We start from the raw sequence: 19,807 nt of genomic DNA, 5'->3' as shown, positions 1-19,807 counted from the left end.
GACGCACACGCCGAGACACTGGTTATCTTCTGCAGCAGGCACGAGCGCAAATTGTGCGTGCGTGCAAAAACTATAGTATAAAAATTCACTACAGTGGTTAAAAAGTGAACACTGGCTAAAAATTTTACTTATATCTATATATATATATATATATATATATATATATATATATATATATATACACACACACTCACCTAAAGAAATATTAGGAACACCATACTAATACGGTGTTGGACCCCCTTTTGCCTTCAGAACTGCCTTAATTCTACGTGGCATTGATTCAACAAGGTGCTGATAGCATTCTTTAGAAATGTTGGCCCATATTGATAGGATAGCATCTTGCAGTTGATGGAGATTTGAGGGATGCACATCCAGGGAACGAAGCTCCCATTCCACCACATCCCAAAGATGCTCTATTGGGTTGAGTTCTGGTCACTGTGGGGGCCATTTTAGTACAGTGAACTCATTGTCATGTTCAAGAAACCAATTTGAAATGATTTGAGCTTTGTGACATGGTGCATTATCCTGCTGGAAGTAGCCATCAGAGGATGGGTACTTGGTGGTCATAAAGGGATGGACATGGTCAGAAACAATGCTCAGGTATCCCTGGCATTTAAACGATGGCCAATTGGCACTAAGGGGCCTAAAGTGTGCCCAGAAAACATCCCCCCACACCATTACACCACCACCACCAGCCTGCACAGTGGTAAAAAGGCATGATGGATACATGTTCTCATTCTGTTTACGCCAAATTCGGACTCTACCATTTGAATGTCTCAACAGAAATCGAGACTCATCAGACCAGGCAACAATTTTCCAGTCTTCAACAGTCCGATTTTGGTGAGCTCGTGCAAATTGTAGCCTCTTTTTCCTATTTGTAGTGGAGAGGAGTGGTACCCGGTGGGGTCTTCTGCTGCTGTAGCCCATCTGCCTCAAGGTTGTGCGTGTTGTGGCTTCACAAATGCTTTGCTGCATAACTCAATTGTAACGAGTGGTTATTTCAGTCAATGTTACTCTTCTATCAGATTGAATCAGTCAGCCCATTCTCCTCTGACCTCTAGCATCAACAAGGCATTTTCGCCCACAGGACTGCCGCATACTGGATGTTTTTCCCTTTTCACACCATTCTTTGTAAACCCTAAAAATGGTTGTGCGTGAAAATCCCAGTAACTGAGCAGATTGTGAAATACTCAGACCGGCCCGTCTGGCACCAACAACCATGCCACGCTCAAAATTGCTTAAATCACCTTTCTTTCCCATTCTGACATTCAGTTTGGAGTTCAGGAGATTGTCTTGACCAGGACCACAACCCTACATGCATTGAAGCAACTGCCATGTGATTGGTTGACTAGATAATCGCATTAATGAGAAATAGAACAGGTGTTCCTAATAATTCTTTAGGTGAGTGTGTGTGTATATATATATATATATATATATATATATACAGAAAATCACAGGGCAGCACTACTAGATTCAAGCAGTTCAGGTGCCAGCGTTATCCCCTTGGTCCTGGGATCCAAACACAATCCAAATATATATAACGCAGCACATAAAAAATTAAAAAAATTTGATATTTATTCAACACATGTTGAACACATAAATATATTTATATAAACCCTTAACTACAGTTTCTTGTTTTTGACCCCAAAAAAAAGGAAAAGTTGTCAAAAAAATTAACACAGATGTGGAAAAAAGAAAAAAGCGCAAAAAATAATCCTGAGGTGCTAATCAGGCAGGTATGCACTGAACAGCACTTGGCAGTCACAGCTCGCAGGCAGAAAAGCTGGAAAATTGTAAAAAAATAAAATAAAAAACGCACAGACCAAATGGTGTCCATAAAAAATAGACAGTGGGGGGAGAGGGGGAGGGAGGAGTAACAGGAAGGGACGGAGGGTGGTTTATGGATCTAGAACTACTGCAAATGGAAAAAAAAAATCACACAGTTCCAGATGTTCTTCTTTTTTTCATTCTTCTTCTTTACAGGAACAGTTGAAGTTGCAGTGGTGGTGCACCACAAGTCCCAGCATGCCAACAAGCAGCACAGAGGGTCATATAACTTTCTGCATGCAGTCACCAGCTAGAATGGCTGCATGCAGGGAAGTTCAGCCCTTTCCTGTGCAGCTGTAGTGCTGCCATTGGCTGGAGCGTTGTTCCAGCCAATAGCAGCGCTGGCCGGGGATGCCAAACACTGGTGTTCCCTGCCTGACCCAGGAGGACAGGTGCTGACAAGTTCAGCATCAGTCACCTCTGTACAAGCCCTGTTCCACCCCCCTGCAGCTTCCTGGATGAATGAAAAATCATCCAGAGCTGCGATTTGCTGGTCTGCAGAAATTGGCCAATCGCAGCTATCGATGTTGCAGGGGGGCGGAAAAAACTCCCTGTTCCCCTAGTGAAGATGGCTGCCTGCCGTCCTGAGCAGCCATTGTCACCTGGTCACCGAACAATTTCGCTCAGAGATCGGGTGAACACCGCACCGTAGCTGTACTGAGCTGGTATTTTGTACCTAGTTCGCAGTGGCGCTGGTAGCGAACGGGTTAAAGACCAATAATATTTTCCCTCTTTGTGTTCTAGCAGTCATGACTAGAGTTGAACGAACCCGAACTGTAAAGTTTGGGTTCGTACGGAACTTTAGGGTTTTCGGCACCCGGACCCGAACATTTACATAAAAGTTTGGGTTTGTAAAGCAGCCAATCAACAAGCGTCATACTACTTGCCCCAAAAGGCCATCACAGCCATGCCTACTATTGGCATGCCTGTGATTGGCCAACTGCAGCATGTGACCCAGCCTCTATTTAAGCTGGAGTCACGTAGCGCCGCCGGCCACTCTGCTCGGATTAGTGTAGGGATAGGCTGCAGCTGCTGTGAGGGAGAGATCAGGAAGAAATCTTATGAAGAACTACTTCTTTACTCAGCGATCTACAGCAAATAAGTTTTGTGGGTGCAGTGCACAATTGTTTTCAGCCTGACCTGAGCCAACTACTGCTGAAAACAGTAGTCAATATCAATACATAATTGGCTGCTATTTTATGTAACGATAGTGGACCAGCACAGGATATCTGCATGTCTGTAAGTCCAGAAATGCTGCTTTGAGACACTGGGGTTAAAAAAAAAACTTTTTTTTCATATAGTGCACATCTAGGATTATCGCTGCATAAGTGACGGTGAAATTTAGGCCAGAAATACGGCTTTCTCATACTGGGGCATACTGGGGCGAAAAAAAAAAAAATCTGTCATATAGTGCACATCTAGGATTATAGGTGCATAAGTGAGTGTCACATTTAGGCCACAAATACAGCTTTTTGCTTACTGGGGCATAATGGGGTGAAAAAAAAACATATGTTTCATATAGTGTATATCTAGGATTATAGGTGCATAAGTGAGTGTCACATTTAGGCCAGAAATACGGCTTTTTTCTTACTGGGGCATACTGGGGTAAAAAACCCTCTGATATACTGCACATCTGGGATTAGAAGTGCATAAGTGAGTATCACATTTAGGCCACAAATACGACTTTTTGCTTACGGGGGTTAAAAAAAACCTCTGATATAGTGCACATCTGGGATTAGAAGTGCATAAGTGAGTGTCACATTTAGGCCACAAATGCAGCTTTTTGCTTACGGGTTTTAGAAAAAAACTCTGATATAGTGCACATCTGGTATTAGACATGCATAAGTGAGTGTCACATCTAGGCCACAAATACGGCTTTTTGCTTACTGGGGTTAAAAAAAACTAAAAAACTCTGATATAGTGCACATCTAAGATAAGACATGCATAAGTGAGTGTCACATTTAGGCCAGAAATACAGCTTTTTGCTTACTGGGGTTAAAAAACCCTCTGATATACTGCACATCTGGAATTAGACATGCATAAGTGACTATGAAATTTTGGCCAGAAATACGGCTTTTTGCTTACTGGGGCATACTGGGGTGAAATAAAAACATCTGTTTCATATAGTGCACATCTAGGATTATAGGTGCATAAGTAAGTGTCACATTTAGGCCAGAAATACAGCTTTTTGCTTACTGGGGCATAATGGGGTAAAAAAACAAAAACAAACATATGTTTCATATAGTGCACATCTAGGAATCTAGGATTATAGGTGCATAAGTGAGGGTCACATTTAGGCCAGAAATACAGCTTTTTGCTTACTGGGGTTAAAAAACCCTCTGATATACTGCACATCTGGGATTAGACATGCATTAGTAAGTGTCACATTTAGGCCAGAAATACAGCTTTTTGCTTACTGGGGCATACTGGGGTGAAAAAAACTAAACCGTTTCATATAGTGCACATCTAGGATTATAGGTGCATAAGTGACTGTGAAATTTAGGCCACAAATACAGCTTTTTGCTTACTGGGGTTAAAAAACCCTCTGATATACTGCACATATGGGATTAGAAGTGCATAAGTGAGTATCACATTTAGGCTTCAAATACGGCTTTTTGCTTACGGGGGGTTAAAAAAAAACTCTGATACAGTGCACATCTGGGATAAGACGTGCATAAGTGAATTTCACATTTAGGCCACAAATACGGCTTTTTGCTTACTGGGGTTAAAAAAAAACTCTGATATACTGCACATCTGGTATTAGACAAGCATAAGCGAGTGTCACATTTAGGCCACAAATATGGCTTTTTGCTTACTGAGGTTAAAAATCCCTCTGATATACTGCATATCTGGGATTAGACGTGCATAAATTACTGTGAAATTTAGGCCACAAACACCGCTGTCATATAGAGTAAAAAAAATAAAAAATTGAGTGCAATACCCTTTATTGGCGGTAACTTATTTTTAGCAGACTTAACCATTTTTTAAAGTACTTAGAGAGGGCTCACCTACTGCTCAGGCAATGAAAGGGTGCACCTACAAAAAGGATTCACCCAATCCTTTAGAAAAATTTCAAAAAGAGGTAAAGATAGTAGGGCACACCACCACTTGATGTCACACGGATATTTATTATAACTTATACTGTCTAGAACATATAAAATACAATCAAATACGGTAAAATTGTTAAAATATAAATACTAAAATATAGTCATCAATACAAATTAAATGTAAGTAAATGGATTCGGCTACGGCCGCAAATTTCCTTATATGATGGTAGCTTCAATACATGTCTTTGAAGATTACAATTCAATCCTATGATTAATTCCGATGCTGTTTAAAAAGTCACTTATATCTGTGTGTTTTAGCACTGAGTTGTGGCAATGCCGCAGAAAAAACGCTGCCCAGAAACAAGACTTCTACCGGAGTGGTTTTACTCACTATTTTAGATGATGCCGGTTTCCTTATCACTCGTGGCGTCCCACGTACAGTGAGAGTCTCTTATAGGCTGCGGCAGAAAAAGATGAAGTGTAGACTTGCGGGATCCTCGGTGATTGTAAATTGGCTTGTATCGTCTCACAGGTCACCTGGAAGTATATGCCCTCTGCGTTGTTTGTTCACAGTGTGCAGGGTTAACTTTCACCAGGAAATAAAGGACTCAGCGTAAAGACGGATGTTCATTTTTCTTTCCATAAAGTACAACTTCACCGATCCCTTCTTTAAAGCGCTTGTAGGTCTTCAAATCTGTATATCATGGGATTCATTACCATACGCGTTTCGGAGGCTAAGGCTCCTTCTTCAGTGGTTAAGTTTCCCATGAGAATGGCATGTCTTTATATACCTATACAGGTGCGGATTTAATTAATTGATTGGCTCAAGCCGTTTGTAGGAAGTGACGTGAATTCTTTTTCAAAGTTCATGATGACAAGCTTTTTCTATGTTTCAGCCTTTATTTCTAATTTAAACTTATATAAAACTTATTTAAAAGGCATATTAAATCAATATATTGCATATGTTATAAATATATAAATATATCCAAATAAAATTAGGATAAAAATAAAATGGTTAAGTTATAATTTACAACGATATAGATACTGCATTTTATAATATTTATATCATGTGAATCTGTTATCTTCATACACTTAACATTGCGGCCATTTTAAGTATCGCAAACAGAGAACAAAATAAGTACATCGACCGCCATGCGGTATGCGTGCGTTTTTTATTTATTATTTGCGGTAATATTCATACTGCGTTTTTACCATATTTTTATTCTCTGTCCGTACTAATGCTATTACTATTTAGTTGTACCCCACAGTTTCGCATTGATCACATGTGGTTATAAAAATATAAAAATATAAAAATATATATATTTTTAAAAAGATAATTTTAACTATGTTATATAAATTTTATATAAATTTTATACACTTTATATAGCAGCAATAAGGTTCGGAACGCGGGCATGGAGTAGGAAGCGTGATGGGAAGAGTGTCCACCAGGGGGAGGCCCGGAAATTTTAACGACTCACGGGTCTCTCCCTGGTGAGAACTCCCCCCAACTCGGACAAGTCACAGGAACCCATATATTTCTATTTCTGCGTTTAAACCTGCAGGGAGTAAGGTGTTAAACTCAAAGATATGTCTTGATTCAATTCTCGACATTCTTTTTATATGATCTCCGCCTCTCCAATCAATTTCTACTTTTTCAAGGGCTGAGAAAGTAAGACCCTTTGGGTCCTGGTTATGCACAGTTTTGAAGTGGTTTGACAGGGTATGTTTTTCGTACCCCTTTTTTATGTTCGAAATATGTTCCGCTATACGGACTCTAAGTTGTCTCTTAGTCCTCCCCACGTATTGTCTTTTGCAGGGGCATTGCATAATATAGATAACACTATTAGAGTTACAAGTGAGGAACTCTTTAATTGTATGTTCATGGGAATTTATCATCGATTTTACCGTCAGTGTTCTCTTGGGAAATATGGTATTTTTGCAACCCATACATTTTCCGCACCGAAAGAAGCCAGTGGTATTTGTCCATTCCTGTATGGACAAACCTACTTTGTTTTTGTTTCTTTTTGGAATTGTAGGCGCTACTATTAATGCTAGATTCGGTGCTTTAGTGAATGCAATTTGCGGAAACTGGGGAATTAAATGTCCTATCACCCTATCTTTATTTATAAAGTGCCAGTGCTTATTTATTATATACTTCACTTTTTTATGGTGGGTATTAAAAGGTAGAATTAATCTCATATTTCCATCTTTCTGTTCCGATTTAGTCTTTATGTCAAAGAAAGATTTTCGTTCTATTTGTCTGACTGTATTTATAGCTGTTTCTAGAATTTTCTCAGGATATTGTTTTTCTAGAAATTGATCTTTCAACCTTACTGCTTCTTCCTCAAAATCCTCCAATTTTGAACAATTCCTCCTAATTCTTCTAAACTGCCCCATTGGTATATTAAGGAGCCATTGCGGTAGATGACAACTATTGTATAAGATATAACTGTTTTTTGAAGTTGGTTTACAGTATGTATTACAAACCAGTTTATTATCCTCTATTTTAATTTGAAGGTCTAAAAATTCAACTTTCACCTGGCTGATGTTTCCTACAAACCGTAAGTTACAGTCAGTTTTTATTTATATCTTTCAAAAAGGCATCCAGTGATTCTTGATCTCCCTTCCATATGAAGAGGACATCGTCTATATATCTTTTCCAGAGCACCAGGTTTGACCCCAGCTTGGGATTAATGTTTTTCCGTTCCCAATTAGCCATGAACAAATTGGCATAGCTGGGGGCAAACCTGGTGCCCATCGCAGTACCGCAAATTTGTAAATATATATCAGAATTAAACCAGAAGTAATTATGATCTAAAATATATTGTGTAATTTTTTGTAAATATTGGATCTGTTCTATGGGTAATTGATTCATTTCTTGTAATTGGTATCCCATAGCTTCTATCCCCTGTTTATGATTAATCACAGTATATAGAGACTGTACATCTAATGTCCCTATAGTCCATTCAGGGTTATACTTTAATTTTTCTATTATTTGTATTATAGAAGTAGTATCTTTTATGTAGGATCCAATTGTTTTAACTGCTGGCTGTAGTAGTTTATCAATATAATGCGAGAGATTAGCTGTAAGTGAACCTATGCCAGAAATTATTGGCCGTCCTGGTGGATTTATCGGATCCTTATGCAGTTTGGGAATGCAATAAAAAACTGGCAGCCTACATGGGCTATTGGTAATGTAGTGAAATTCTTGTTGAGATAGAATGCCAGCTTTTTGCCCTTCCTCGCATAAATTTAGTAGTTGTTTATAAAATTCTGCTGTTGGGTCGCTACGTAAACGTTTATATGTAGTTGTGTCTGACAATTGTCTGACACATTCTTTATTATAATTATCTACATCCCATACTACAATAGCTCCACCCTTATCGGCCGGACGTATTATTATTTTCTGGTCTTTTTGTAATTGTTTTATTGCCTGTATCTCTGCTTTAGATAAATTGTTTTCTCTATTATTTGTTTTAATTTTTCTGATAGTCAAATTCTACTGCTTTTCTAAAGGCTATCATTTCCTCACTGATCTCTTGTCGTGGGTATTTTACAGATTTACTTTTTACGTCCGTATGTACATATTTCCTACCTTCTATTGGGTTTATTCCACTCATTACTGGATTTTTGATGAAGTATTTCTTTAGGCAAAGTTTCCTTATATATTTTTCTATGCCTATTAATGTATCAAACTTATTTAGTTGACTTGAAGGTGCAAATTTTAGGCCTTTATTAAGTAAGTGAATTTGTGACGGAGTAAGGATAAATGTACTCAGATTAACAATTGAGTCTGAGTTATTTAATTGTAGTGATTGTTGTGTTTTCTTCTGTTTGAGTCCCCGACGTAATTTCCTTTTTCGTGTCTTTGTGATTGGTGTTGGTATCTCTGTGTATTCTGTGGTTCCTCGTGTCGTGTCCTCGATTGAGGAGTCTTGTATTGTTGGTGAGACCTGTGGTAATAATGGTCCCGACTGATATCTCTGTGTCGTAAATTGTATCGGTGTGTTGGGGACTCTGTCTGTACTACATGTGGACTGAGGTGATTGTCTTGGTGTTCTCTGTCGTGATCTTACTTTGTGATGAGGTGGAGTTTGGTCTAAAAAATGGTTCTCTGTAAATACTTCATATCTATTAGAGGTCGGAATATTAAATTCTCCCTGATCTATATTCTGGGTCCCCTGCAATTCTATAGTCGATTTTGTATACTGACTATTAGTCTTTTTTTGGGGTTCTTTCCTTGGCTCCTTTTTCGCGTTCCGAATCTTCTTACTCTTTTTGGCGATTATGTCATATTCAATCTTATCAATATTTTTACAAACTCTTTCTTGCCATAATTTATATTCTTCATTTTTTGGTAAATTAACCATCACTACTTTTAATTCCTCTATCTGGATTGTTAATTGTTCCAAAATCTGCGATCTTCTTTTTATGATCATTTCCATTAGCATAATAGATTGTGTTTGTAGGAAATTATTCCATTCTGTATCAAACTCAATACTAGATAGATCATATGCTGGGATTTTGGTCAATAACAATCCTGATGGTATTATCCCTTGTATAATATATTGTCTCAAGGCTCTAATTTCCCAACGTTGTTTTAGCTGTTTTTGCAATAAATTTTCCAAATCTCTGAATATCTCAGCTATTGATTTTTCGCTAGGCTGATTTATTTGTTCATCATTATTTTTATCAAATGAAAAAGTTTCTACTTTTAAACGCTTGTTTTCCATATGGCTCCAAATGTCCATTTTCTGAAACAGAGGGAGCTCACTCTCAATGGGTGAAAATATAGAGTTAATTCAAGTACTTAGAGAGGGCTCACCTACTGCTCAGGCAATGAAAGGGTGCACCTACAAAAAGGATTCACCCAATCCTTTAGAAAAATTTCAAAAAGAGGTAAAGATAGTAGGGCACACCACCACTTGATGTCACACGGATATTTATTATAACTTATACTGTCTAGAACATATAAAATACAATCAAATACGGTAAAATTGTTAAAATATAAATACTAAAATATAGTCATCAATACAAATTAAATGTAAGTAAATGGATTCGGCTACGGCCGCAAATTTCCTTATATGATGGTAGCTTCAATACATGTCTTTGAAGATTACAATTCAATCCTATGATTAATTCCGATGCTGTTTAAAAAGTCACTTATATCTGTGTGTTTTAGCACTGAGTTGTGGCAATGCCGCAGAAAAAACGCTGCCCAGAAACAAGACTTCTACCGGAGTGGTTTTACTCACTATTTTAGATGATGCCGGTTTCCTTATCACTCGTGGCGTCCCACGTACAGTGAGAGTCTCTTATAGGCTGCGGCAGAAAAAGATGAAGTGTAGACTTGCGGGATCCTCGGTGATTGTAAATTGGCTGTATCGTCTCACAGGTCACCTGGAAGTATATGCCCTCTGCGTTGTTTGTTCACAGTGTGCAGGGTTAACTTTCACCAGGAAATAAAGGACTCAGCGTAAAGACGGATGTTCATTTTTTCTTTTCCATAAAGTACAACTTCACCGATCCCTTCTTTAAAGCGCTTGTAGTCTTCAAATCTGTATATCATGGGATTCATTACCATACGCGTTTCGGAGGCTAAGGCTCCTTCTTCAGTGGTTAAGTTTCCCATGAGAATGGCATGTCTTTATATACCTATACAGGTGCGGATTTAATTAATTGATTGGCTCAAGCCGTTTTGTAGGAAGTGACGTGAATTCCTTTTCCAAGTTCATGATGACAAACTTTTTCTATGTTTCAACCTTTATTTCTAATTTAAAACTTATTTAAAAGGCATATTAAATCAATATATTTCGCATATGTTATAAATATATAAGTATATCCAAATAAATTAAGATAAAATAAAATGGTTAGGTTATAATTTACAACGATATAAATACCACATTTTATAATATTTATATCATGTGGATCGGTTGTTTTCATAAACTTCACATTGCGGCCATTTTAAGTATCGCAAACAGAGAACAAAAATAAGTATATCGACCGCCATGCGGTATATGTGCGTTTTTTATTGCGGTAATATTCATACTGCGTTTTTACCGTATTTTTATTCTCTGTCCGTACTAATGCTGTTACTATTTAATTGTACCCCACAGTTTCACATTTTGCGGTAATATTCATACTGCGTTTTTACCGTATTTTTATTCTCTGTCCGTACTAATGCTGTTACTATTTAATTGTACCCCACAGTTTCACATTCTAATAGTGTTATCTATATTATGCAATGCCCCTGCAAAAGACAATACGTGGGGAGGACTAAGAGACAACTTAGAGTCCGTATAGCTGAACATATTTCGAACATAAAAAAGGGGTACGAAAAACATACCCTGTCAAACCACTTCAAAACTGTGCACAACCAGGACCCAAAGGGACTTACTTTCTCAGCCCTTGAAAAAGTAGAAATCGATTGGAGAGGCGGAGACCATATAAAAAGAATGTCGAGAATTGAATCAAGACATATCTTTGAGTTTAACACCTTACTCCCTGCGGGTTTAAACGCAGAAATAGAAATATATGGGTTCCTTGTGACTTGTCCGAGTTGGGGGGAGTTCTCACCAGGGAGAGACCCGCGAGTCGTTAAAGTTTCCGGGCCTCCCCCTGGTGGACACTCTTCCCATCACGCTTCCTACTCCATGCCCAGCGTTCCGAACCTTATTGCTGCTATATAAAGTGTATAAATAATTTATATAACATAGTTTGAACATAGTAAAATTACCTTTTTTAAGAGTATACTTTTATATTTTATATTTTATATAACTACATGTGATCAATGTGAAACTGTGGGGTACAATTAAATAGTAACTAGCATTAGTACGGACAGAGAATATAAATACTGGTAAAAACGCAGTATGAATATTACCGCAAATAATAAAAAACGCACAGCATACCGCATGGCGGTCGATATACTTATTTTTGTTCTCTGTTTGCGATACTTAAAATGGCCGCAATGTGAAGTTTATGAAAACAACCGATCCACATGATATAAATATTATAAAATGTGGTATTTATATCGTTGTAAATTATAACCTAACCATTTTATTTTATCTTAACTTTATTTGGATATACTTATATATTTATAACATATGCGAAATATATTGATTTAATATGCCTTTTAAATAAGTTTTAAATTAGAAATAAAGGTTGAAACATAGAAAAAGTTTGTCATCATGAACTTGGAAAAGGAATTCACGTCACTTCCTACAAAACGGCTTGAGCCAATCAATTAATTAAATCCGCACCTGTATAGGTATATAAAGACATGCCATTCTCATGGGAAACTTAACCACTGAAGAAGGAGCCTTAGCCTCCGAAACGCGTATGGTAATGAATCCCATGATATACAGATTTGAAGACTTACAAGCGCTTTAAAGAAGGGATCGGTGAAGTTGTACTTTATGGAAAAGAAAAAATGAACATCCGTCTTTACGCTGAGTCCTTTATTTCCTGGTGAAAGTTAACCCTGCACACTGTGAACAAACAACGCAGAGGGCATATACTTCCAGGTGACCTGTGAGACGATACAGCCAATTTACAATCACCGAGGATCCCGCAAGTCTACACTTCATCTTTTTCTGCCGCAGCCTATAAGAGACTCTCACTGTACGTGGGACGCCACGAGTGATAAGGAAACCGGCATCATCTAAAATAGTGAGTAAAACCACTCCGGTAGAAGTCTTGTTTCTGGGCAGCGTTTTTTCTGCGGCATTGCCACAACTCAGTGCTAAAACACACAGATATAAGTGACTTTTTAAACAGCATCGGAATTAATCATAGGATTGAATTGTAATCTTCAAAGACATGTATTGAAGCTACCATCATATAAGGAAATTTGCGGCCGTAGCCGAATCCATTTACTTACATTTAATTTGTATTGATGACTATATTTTAGTATTTATATTTTAACAATTTTACCGTATTTGATTGTATTTTATATGTTCTAGACAGTATAATGTTATAATAAATATCCGTGTGACATCAAGTGGTGGTGTGCCCTACTATCTTTACCTCTTTTTGAAATTTTTCTAAAGGATTGGGTGAATCCTTTTTGTAGGTGCACCCTTTCATTGCCTGAGCAGTAGGTGAGCCCTCTCTAAGTACTTGAATTAACTCTATATTTTCACCCATTGAGAGTGAGCTCCCTCTGTTTCAGAAAATGGACATTTGGAGCCATATGGAAAACAAGCGTTTAAAAGTAGAAACTTTTTCATTTGATAAAAATAATGATGAACAAATAAATCAGCCTAGCGAAAAATCAATAGCTGAGATATTCAGAGATTTGGAAAATTTATTGCAAAAACAGCTAAAACAACGTTGGGAAATTAGAGCCTTGAGACAATATATTATACAAGGGATAATACCATCAGGATTGTTATTGACCAAAATCCCAGCATATGATCTATCTAGTATTGAGTTTGATACAGAATGGAATAATTTCCTACAAACACAATCTATTATGCTAATGGAAATGATCATAAAAAGAAGATCGCAGATTTTGGAACAATTAACAATCCAGATAGAGGAATTAAAAGTAGTGATGGTTAATTTACCAAAAAATGAAGAATATAAACTATGGCAAGAAAGAGTTTGTAAAAATATTGATAAGATTGAATGTGACATAATCGCCAAAAAGAGTAAGAAGATTCGGAACGCGAAAAAGGAGCCAAGGAAAGAACCCCAAAAAAAGACTAATAGCCAGTATACAAAATCGACTATAGAATTGCAGGGGACCCAGAATATAGATCAGGGAGAATTTAACATTCCGACCTCTAATAGATATGAAGTATTTACAGAGAACCATTTTTTAGACCAAACTCCACCTCATCACAAAGTAAGATCACGACAGAGAACACCAAGACAATCACCTCAGCCACATGTAGTACAGACAGAGTCCCCAACACACCGATACAATTTACGACACAGAGATATCAGTCGGGACCATTATTACCACAGGTCTCACCAACAATACAAGACCCCTCAATCGAGGACACGACACGAGGAACCACAGAATACACAGAGATACCAACACAAACCACAAAGACACGAAAAAGGAAATTACGTCGGGGACTCAAACAGAAGAAAACACAACAATCACTACAATTAAATGACTCAGACTCAATTGTTAATCTGAGTACATCTATCCTTACTCCTTCACAAATTCACTTACTTAATAAAGGCCTAAAATTTGCACCTTCAAGTCAACTAAATAAGTTTGATACATTAATAGGCATAGAAAAATATATAAGGAAACTTTGCCTAAAGAAATACTTCATCAAAAATCCAGTAATGAGTGGAATAAACCCAATAGAAGGAAGGAAATATGTACATACGGACGTAAAAAGTAAATCTGTAAAATACCCACGACAAGAGATCAGTGAGGAAATGATAGCCTTTAGAAAAGCAGTAGAATTTGATATCAGAAAAATAAAAACAAATAATAGAGAAAATAATTTATCTAAAGCAGAGATACAGGCAATAAAACAATTACAAAAAGACCAGAAAATAATAATACGTCCGGCCGATAAGGGTGGAGCTATTGTAGTATGGGATGTAGATAATTACAATAAAGAATGTGTCAGACAATTGTCAGACACAACTACATATAAACGTTTACGTAGCGACCCAACAGCAGAATTTTATAAACAACTACTAAATTTATGCGAGGAAGGGCAAAAAGCTGGCATTCTATCTCAACAAGAATTTCACTACATTACCAATAGCCCATGTAGGCTGCCAGTTTTTTACTGCATTCCCAAACTGCATAAGGATCCGATAAATCCACCAGGACGGCCAATAATCTCTGGCATAGGCTCACTTACAGCTAATCTCTCGCATTATATTGATAAACTACTACAGCCAGCAGTTAAAACAATTGGATCCTACATAAAAGATACTACTTCTATAATACAAATAATAGAAAAATTAAAGTATAACCCTGAATGGACTATAGGGACATTAGATGTACAGTCTCTATACACTGTGATCAATCATAAACAGGGGATAGAAGCTATGGGATACCAATTACAAGAAATGAATCAATTACCCATAGAACAGATCCAATATTTACAAAAAATTACACAATATATTTTAGATCATAATTACTTCTGGTTTAATTCTGATATATATTTACAAATTTGCGGTACTGCGATGGGCACCAGGTTTGCCCCCAGCTATGCCAATTTGTTTATGGCTAATTGGGAACGGAAAAACATTAATCCCAAGCTGGGGTCAAACCTGGTGCTCTGGAAAAGATATATAGACGATGTCCTCTTCATATGGAAGGGAGATCAAGAATCACTGGACGCCTTTTTGAAAGATATAAATAAAAATGACTGTAACTTACGGTTTGTAGGAAACATCAGCCAGGTGAAAGTTGAATTCTTAGACCTTCAAATTAAAATAGAGGACAATAAACTGGTTTGTAATACATACTGTAAACCAACTTCAAAAAACAGCTATATCTTATACAATAGTTGTCATCTACCGCAATGGCTCCTGAATATACCAATAGGGCAGTTTAGAAGAATTAGGAGGAATTGTTCAAAATTGGAGGATTTTGAGGAAGAAGCAGTAAGGTTGAAAGATCAATTTCTAGAAAAACAATATCCTGAGAAAATTCTAGAAACAGCTATAAATACAGTCAGACAAATAGAACGAAAATCTTTCTTTGACATAAAAACTAAACCGGAACAGAAAGATGGAAATATGAGATTAATTTTACCTTTTAATACCCACCATAAAAAAGTGAAGTATATAATAAATAAGCACTGGCACTTTATAAATAAAGATAAGGTGATAGGACACTTAATTCCCCAGTTTCCGCAAATTGCATTCACTAAAGCACCGAATCTAGCGTTAATAGTAGCGCCTACAATTCCAAAAAGAAATAAAAACAAAGTAGGTTTGTCCATACAGGAATGGACAAATACCACTGGCTTTTTTCGGTGCGGAAAATGTATGGGTTGCAAAAACACCATATTTCCCAAGAAAACACTGACGGTAAAATCGATGACAAATTCCCATGAACATACAATTAAAGAGTTCCTCACTTGTAATTCTAATAGTGTTATCTATATTATGCAATGCCCCTGCAAAAGACAATACGTGGGGAGGACTAAGAGACAACTTAGAGTCCGTATAGCTGAACATATTTCGAACATAAAAAAGGGGTACGAAAAACATACCCTGTCAAACCACTTCAAAACTGTGCACAACCAGGACCCAAAGGGACTTACTTTCTCAGCCCTTGAAAAAGTAGAAATCGATTGGAGAGGCGGAGACCATATAAAAAGAATGTTGAGAATTGAATCAAGACATATCTTTGAGTTTAACACCTTACTCCCTGCGGGTTTAAACGCAGAAATAGAAATATATGGGTTCTTGTGACTTGTCCGAGTTGGGGGGAGTTCTCACCAGGGAGAGACCCGCGAGTCGTTAAAGTTTCCGGGCCTCCCCCTGGTGGACACTTTTCCCATCACGCTTCCTACTCCATGCCCACGTTCCGAACCTTATTGCTGCTATATAAAGTGTATAAAATTTATATAACATAGTTTGAACATAGAAAATTACCTTTTTTTAGAGTATACTTTTATATTTTATATTTTTATATAACTACATGTGATCAATGTGAAACTGTGGGGTACAATTAAATAGTAACAGCATTAGTACGGACAGAGAATAAAAATACGGTAAAAACGCAGTATGAATATTACCGCAATAAAAAACGCACATATACCGCATGGCGGTCGATATACTTATTTTTGTTCTCTGTTTGCGATACTTAAAATGGCCGCAATGTGAAGTTTATGAAAACAACCGATCCACATGATATAAATATTATAAAATGTGGTATTTATATCGTTGTAAATTATAACCTAACCATTTTATTTTATCTTAACTTTATTTGGATATACTTATATATTTATAACATATGCGAAATATATTGATTTAATATGCCTTTTAAATAAGTTTTAAATTAGAAATAAAGGTTGAAACATAGAAAAAGTTCGTCATCATGAACTTGGAAAAGGAATTCACGTCACTTCCTACAAAACGGCTTGAGCCAATCAATTAATTAAATCCGCATCTGTATAGGTATATAAAGACATGCCATTCTCATGGGAAACTTAACCACTGAAGAAGGAGCCTTAGCCTCCGAAACGCGTATGGTAATGAATCCCATGATATACAGATTTGAAGACTTACAAGCGCTTTAAAGAAGGGATCGGTGAAGTTGTACTTTATGGAAAAGAAAAAATGAACATCCGTCTTTACGCTGAGTCCTTTATTTCCTGGTGAAAGTTAACCCTGCACACTGTGAACAAACAACGCAGAGGGCATATACTTCCAGGTGACCTGTGAGACGATACAGCCAATTTACAATCACCGAGGATCCCGCAAGTCTACACTTCATCTTTTTCTGCCGCAGCCTATAAGAGACTCTCACTGTACGTGGGACGCCACGAGTGATAAGGAAACCGGCATCATCTAAAATAGTGAGTAAAACCACTCCGGTAGAAGTCTTGTTTCTGGGCAGCGTTTTTTCTGCGGCATTGCCACAACTCAGTGCTAAAACACACAGATATAAGTGACTTTTTAAACAGCATCGGAATTAATCATAGGATTGAATTGTAATCTTCAAAGACATGTATTGAAGCTACCATCATATAAGGAAATTTGCGGCCGTAGCCGAATCCATTTACTTACATTTAATTTGTATTGATGACTATATTTTAGTATTTATATTTTAACAATTTTACCGTATTTGATTGTATTTTATATGTTCTAGACAGTATAAGTTATAATAAATATCCGTGTGACATCAAGTGGTGGTGTGCCCTACTATCTTTACCTCTTAACCATTTTTTACTTTGCTTGGTGAACGCTAACTATGAGGCAAACATCTAATAAGGGACGCGGTCATGGTCGTGGTGGTGGTGTTGGTGGAGCCTCTGGTGCAGGGAGAGGACGTGGCCATTCTGCCACAGCTAAGCGTCCTACTGAACCTACTACCTCAGGTCCCAGAATCTACAGCGATATTTGGTCGGGCCTAATGTCGTTCTAAGGATGGAAAGGCCTGAGCAAGTACAGGCGCTAGTCAATTGGGTGGCCGACAGTGGATCCAGCACGTTCACATTATCTCCCACCCAGTCTTCTGCAGTAAGTGCACAGGTGGCGCCTGAAACCCATGCCCATCAGTCTGTCACATCACCCCCGTGCATATCGAGGAACCTGTCTGAGCCTCAAGTCATGCAGCAGTCTCTTATGCTGTTTGAAGACTCTGCTGGCAGGGTTTCCCAAGAGCATCGACCACGCCTTTCCCCAGGAGTGGAAGACATAGAATGCACTGACACAGAACCACTTATGTTTCCTGATGAGGACATGGGAATACCACCTCAGCACGTCTCTGATGATGACGAAACACAGGTGCCAACTGCTGTGTCTTTCTGCAGTGTGCAGACCAAAAAGGAGGTCAGGGAGGAAGATTGGGTGGAAGACAATGCAGGGGACGATGAGGTCCTAGACCCCACATGGAATGAAGGTTGTGCCACTGACTTTCAGAGTTCGGAGGAAGAGGCAGTGGTGAGACCGAGCCAACAGCGTAGCAAAAGAGGGAGCAGGGTGCAAAAGCAGAGCAGCCATCGCCAAAACAGTTCGCCTGCTACTGGCCACTGTCACCAGGGACCGAGGACACTAAAGTCAGCTTCAAGGAGTTCCCTGGCATGGCACTTCTTCACACAATGTGCTGACGAAAAGACCCATGTGGTTTGCACACTGTGCCATCAGAGCCTGAAGCAAGGCATTAACGTTCTGAACCTTAGCACAACCTGCATGACCAGGCATCTACATGCGAGACACGGGCTGCAGTGGAGTAAGCACCTTCAAAACCAAGAAAGGGCTCAGGCCCCTCCTTCTCCCTCTTCTGCTGCTGCCTTGGCCTCTTCCTCCATCTCTGGAGGAACATTGGCACATGCCACCCAGCAAACAGAGGATGTGCCACCAACAACACTACCTCCGTCACCAAGCATCTCCACCATGTCACACAGAAGCATTCAGCTCTCCATCTCACAAACCCTCGATCCCTGGCCCTGAATGCCAGCATTTATAAACTACTGGCCTTTGAAATGCTGTCATTCAGGCTGGTGGAGATGGACAGGTTCAAACAGCTTATGTTGCTTGCTGTCCCACAGTACGTTGTTCCCAGTCGCCACTACTTCTCCAGGAGAGCCGTGCCCTCCCTGCACAACCAAGTATGGGATAAAATCAAATGTGCACTGAGCAACGCCATCTGTGGCAAGGTCCACCTAACTACAGATACATGGACCAGTAAGCACGACCAGGGACGCTATATCTCCCTAACTGCACACTGGGTAAATGTAGTGGCGGCTGGGCCCCAGGTGGAGAGCTGTTTGGCGCATGTCCTTCCACCGCCAAGGATCGCAGGGCATCATTCTTTGCCTCCTGTTGCCTCCTCTTCCTACTTGGCTTCCTCCTCCTCTTCTACCACCTCCTCATCTGGTCAGCGACAGACCTTCACCACCAACTTCAGCACAGCCCGGGGTAAACGTCAGCAGGCCATTCTGAAACTCATATGTTTGGGGGACAGGCCCCACACCGCACAGGAGTTGTGGCGGGGTATAGAACAACAGACCGACGAGTGGTTGCTGCCGGTGAGCCTCAAGCCCGGCCTGGTGGTGTGCGATAATGGGCGAAATCTCGTTGCAGCTCTGGGACTAGCCGGTTTGACGCACATCCCTTGCTTGGCGCATGTGCTGAATTTGGTGGTGCAGAAGTTCATTCACAACTACCCCGACATGTCAGAGCTGCTGCATAAAGTGCGGGCCGTCTGTTCGCGCTTCCGGCGTTCACATCCTGCCGCTGCTCGCCTGTCTGCGCTACAGCGTAACTTCGGCCTT

This window comes from Bufo gargarizans, chromosome 4, assembly GCF_014858855.1.
Source record: "Bufo gargarizans isolate SCDJY-AF-19 chromosome 4, ASM1485885v1, whole genome shotgun sequence".
NCBI lineage: Eukaryota > Metazoa > Chordata > Amphibia > Anura > Bufonidae > Bufo > Bufo gargarizans.
Note: the sequence above shows the minus strand (reverse complement) of the source record.